This window comes from Vanacampus margaritifer, chromosome 7 (genome assembly GCF_051991255.1).
Source record: "Vanacampus margaritifer isolate UIUO_Vmar chromosome 7, RoL_Vmar_1.0, whole genome shotgun sequence".
NCBI lineage: Eukaryota > Metazoa > Chordata > Actinopteri > Syngnathiformes > Syngnathidae > Vanacampus > Vanacampus margaritifer.
Window position 1 is genome coordinate 11,082,524 of NC_135438.1, and position 5,072 is coordinate 11,087,595.

The 5,072-nt window shown below is 40.1% G+C and overlaps 1 long non-coding RNA gene across 1 annotated transcript; it reads left to right on the top strand.

The window, feature by feature from the left end:
• The first annotated feature begins 2,279 nt into the window (after positions 1-2,279).
• On the top strand, positions 2,280-4,485 carry LOC144055278 (uncharacterized). The gene is made up of 2 exons (XR_013294809.1): positions 2,280-2,643; positions 2,759-4,485. It is a non-coding gene; the product is annotated as an uncharacterized LOC144055278 (long non-coding RNA).
• The last annotated feature ends 587 nt before the right edge of the window (positions 4,486-5,072 follow it).

The window sequence follows — 5,072 nt, forward strand, 5'->3', positions numbered from 1 at the left end:
GTTTATCGTATGACTCACGAAGACAACTCTGCGATTTACGACGGCGTATTAGGGCCACGTATAAATATATATTTTTTAGAGGGTGGGGCAATATTCAGAGAAAAAAAGTTTATAACGTGGCAGATTTGCGAGAAAAAAGCTCTTACAAGAAATACACGTAGCGTAACTATATTCTAATCATGTGAGGATTCGTTGGTGGTTAATGAGACATTGTTTATAAAATGAAAAGGAAGGATGGAGACAGATTCATTCTTAAATTTAAACTTTACTCGTCATACACGGCAGCTAGAGCGACAACACTTCCTGATCAGCTGACTAACACTAACCAATCAGATACTAGCATACTTTAGATAAATGCTCGTGAATGACAGGGAGCAGCAGATTCAACTTAGATACTTGTACAAAAAAACTAAATGTATGAACATGTAAATAATAATTCTGGAAACATAAATGTACAAGTAAATATATATTTTAACAAATTAACTTGATCGTCCGGGTGTGGAAAATCGCAAAGTGAGGCGTCTTTGTCGCTGGCAACGCTTCAAAGAGCGAACGCTTAACATCATATGGTTTATCTCTGCTAAAGCAATTACTATCTCCTTATTTGGAACAAACAGTCGAGTAGTAGGCTACGTGTAGTTCTCGTAACTTTCTTAAATTTTCCCCCCCGCAAATCTGCCAATTTATAAATTCGCAAATTTTCCACTTTAGAAACTCGCAAATTTGCCACTTTATAAAGTCACAAATTTACCACTTTATAAAGTCACAAATTTACAAGTTTGTTTCTCTCTTTATGAAGTGGTAAGTTTGCGACTTCATAAAGTGGCAAATTTGCGAGTTTTTTTCTCTGAATATTGCCCCTGCCCTCTAAAAAAAAATAAAATACACGCCGTCGTAGTGATTGACAAACACATGGCAAAAAAAAAACAACACCGACAAAAACGTGACACCGGAACGCGACCTGCGAAACATTGGGACTAAACAATGGGATTAACGAAATCGGTCGGGACTGTTCCGGGTCACCTTAATCTAGCTATGCCTTTTAAATACTGCTTATCTTGTTCAGGGTTGCAGTCAATTTGGGAGGATCCCATTGACTTGGGAAAAAGACAGGTCGCAGGTAACCTCTACCAGGGCTTGACTGGCACAAAAACAAAAAGAAACTCGGACCTGGCATTTTGACTTATGCCCACCGGTCCATTTCAACTACTGACCATATCTGTCTAATACATAGTTCTGCCACTGATATGTTGGTTTCCTATATTCAAAATGGATTAAATGGACTCTTGGGGTAAAATGGAGGAAATCAATAACTAAAAAAGCACTGCATTGGCCCCAAAAGACTCCGGCCCACCGGGCATATGCCCTGAACGCCAGATAACCACTCCAGCCCCGACCTCTATGATGTAATGGTTTGTGACGATACAAGCCAGAAAGTATCAGTTCCTCTCGTTATTATCATTTGGATTATTACCAGCTTCGTTCAAATATGAAGCCGCTGTTTTGTTGCTTCAGCGCTTGAATTGGACACCATTAGATTGCATGATGTGCAGGTGTGCCTAAATAGGGAACCAGTGAGTGAATAAAACACCACTTGAAAGCAACGTTACAAATCTGCATACTAAAAGCAAAAACAAAGCAGAGGACCAGCTGACTCTAGAGACCCTGAGGCTCTCTGACCTATTTTTGCCCTGGAGTTGCTGCTTCATCATAAGCAGACACGTCCCACTGCACCTGGATGATGCACGACTATGCGCGTGATCATATTGTTGTATGTAAAAATGCTTTGTCCCCAAACCTCTCCTTTTGATGATGCGAATCCACACTCAACCCATTCCCGTCTCTCATCATCATCCTCCTTCTGCACATTCTCACTCTTGTGTCCAGTGCCGAGCGTTGCCGCATGTGCGTTCACAGAGGGCCGTGCACACATGCGTACCCTCGCGCAAACCCACACGCACGCCCACACAGATCCTGTTACACTAAATGTGTTCACAGCCAGCTCAACCTGATTCAAAGAGCCAATGAGAAAAGTCTAATGATTGATGATCAGGCCGCAATATTCGCATCCGCAGCAGAAATGGCCCAAACAGGTTATCTGGGACCTGCAGGCACTGAGCTGCTTTTCACATGGTGGTGAAGGAGTGCTCGGGACCATTAGCCCCTCCCCTACCTCACACACACACACACATTGGCCTGAGCTAAATATTCAGAATTTCCCATGAGTGCCCAAAAAAAAAAAAAAAAAAAACTCTAGTGCGCCGCCTCCTTCTCTTGTGTACTTTCCGACTACTTTGTGCTGAGGAGGCAAGCAGGTAAGCAGACACATCAGCATCAGAGGGGCAAAGGTGTTGTTAGTTTGATGAGCACTAAAGCTGTCTACAGTTGCTATGAGGAGCATTTCGGCTCTCAGCGTTCTCCTTTCTGCTTGACACCGGTGCGAACTGAGATGTCACATCGTCCAAGTCTGATTGCAGCTAAGGAACATGTCGTACAAAGCTCAAAGCCGCAGGACTTTGTTTGTTGATGTACGCATGAAAGCGTTGCTTTTCTAAACCATCCGTTGGAGTCTTTCCCACTGACGTAAGCCTGAGAGGAGTATTCTACCAAGACCAAGAGGAGGTGATGTAATGGTTTCTGAAGGTACAAGTCAGACTCTTTATTTTCGCTCCTTCCTCCTCCCCACTTTTCTCCCTTGTTGCTGCTTCACTCTCACTTCCTCCTTTGTCATCTCAGCTTCTCTTTTTGTCTTTGGCAGGCTTCAAATCCTCTGGGAGCATTGCAATGAAACTCAACAGCGCCTCTACATGGCCAGAAAGGGAAATTACACTTTTTGAACTCCTCAATCATCTTATGTTGAAAATCATTGAATGTGTGTGAGCAATACAAGGCAAGATTTTCCAGGTGGCTGAAAAGTAAAGGGCTAACGCTGACCTGATTTAAAAACAATGACAAAAACTTGATGTATTTGGTGTTGCATTCCCTGGAGAAGTGGCTATACTCTCAATTTACACAAGTTTCAAAAAAATTATAAAAATTTTAAGTCCGGAAAAACATTCTCTTTAGGAAACTGTGACATGCATGTAAGAAATAAAAATCTGTCATTTGTACTCACAATAATAAAATTATCGTGACTTAAGAACAGGTTTGTAGTTACTACTGGTAACACAAGCAGCCTGAAATAATGATGCAAACACATTAGAAATATTATGAAAACAATAAAAAATATTTTGTGAACAATGAACAAAAAATAGTGAAAAACAGTCTGGTCTTGTGTTTTAACATACTTTAAAATCAAGTACAAGCCAGGGTTATTATAGTTTTGTAATTTTCTTTTTAGTTAGTTTTTATTTTGTTTTGGGTTTTGTTTTTTTAATCTTAGTTAATTTTAATTTGTTCTCAGGGTGTTTCTGTTAGTTTTTTTTTTTTTGAAATTTTAGGAGGCGATTCCCGAGGACACAATCCGTCACATCAAAAGCGTGCCCGGACATTGAAAGGATTGCGTACAGCAAATACGTGGAAGCCATACATACCAGTGAGGAAATGAGCCTGTGATCTAATTTTTGTGGTTGGGAAAGCATCTTAATAGCTAGCCAACCTTCTTCTCTATGGCTGTAGATTGAATGTATGACGTGTCGCTCCAAATTTTTTTTTTATTGACATAGATGGACAGCTGGCCGTACATTTTTAATTACGTTTATTCAAAATCAGACATATATGTAATCATATAGTTACATATATGGCATATAGTTGACTGCGATAAATGGCACAGATGGGCTCTTTTAATTGTGAAATGGACAGCTTGCTGTACGGTTGATGTTAGCCAGCAGGCTAGGCATTATGTTTTGTTCATTTACTTAAATACCTATTTTCACTGAACCACAACAAGTATTGGTCCATTCATAGATCAAAAATCTGTTGTGACTTTTGCCATTCAGCTCCTTATTAGAGAACTGTAAGTTGTGCAAAAAGTGAGTTGGTGCATTCAAAACTTTATCGAAGGTCAAATCAAGTTCACCTTGGAATTTCACCCGAAAGGCGAATAGCCCTAACTTTTGGTGAGTAGTTGCTGTATCTTTGCATCTTGTCCACACTCTTGACATTGAGCTGTGTGGGAGCGATACCGATTCTGCATGCTGCTCTTATGACGAGAATTACTCTGAAAAAGTTCATAGCAGAAGTATCATTGACAAGGATGTAGACTATGATGATTGTATTCTTGGAGTTCCATCTTTTTTTTTTTTTTTTTTTTGCCAAGATACTTTTAAGACAATCCATGTCACATGAAAAATATATTATGCTTCCCCACTAATGAGTTCTAAACTAGCGCTCCTCCTCTTCCTTTCCTCCCATGTTCTCGAGCGTCAAGTACTATCAGCACCGTCTGCGCCTGAGAGACAACATAAACTACAAGACAAACCTTCAAACTCTCTCCTGTATATGCCCATCTCTTTGTGATGTTAAAAAAAAAAAACATCCAACATCCTTTGATGACTCTTCTTGACTCTTCTGACACTGCCGAATATATATACTATATATACATTCACCATACATGCCCACATTACTGTGTGAAAGCCCACAACATAAATATCCAATCACCAGACACATCAAATGCACAGAGAATGAAATATTGATAACGTTGAAACATTTATGTAATCCGCTAGGGTGCCTTTATATAATTGTTCTATTTACAAGGCGAGGCATGGAGGTATTGTTTGTCCTCTTTCTTTGCATCACATTTAAAAAGAGAATCTCTTTTGATGTACGTTAGCAAAAAAAAAAAAAAATGCGAACACATGAGTGTCTTTATCGGACAAACGCGCTCCCTGTCATTGAGTTTCTCGCCAGTCTGTCATTTATAGCGCAGCTTTGCACAGTTGTTTAATTCTTCAGTTGGTCGTTCAGTGAGCTGATTTAAGTTCCTACGCTTACAGCTCCGCTTTGAGCTACTGATCACAGAGCCTTTGCAGAAGCATAATCATGCCCAGAAATGTGAATTCTTTCTAATTAATTGTAAGTTGTCAAGCCTCGCAGTGTGTGAGTGACGCACACAAGTCGGGCTACGAGTTCAT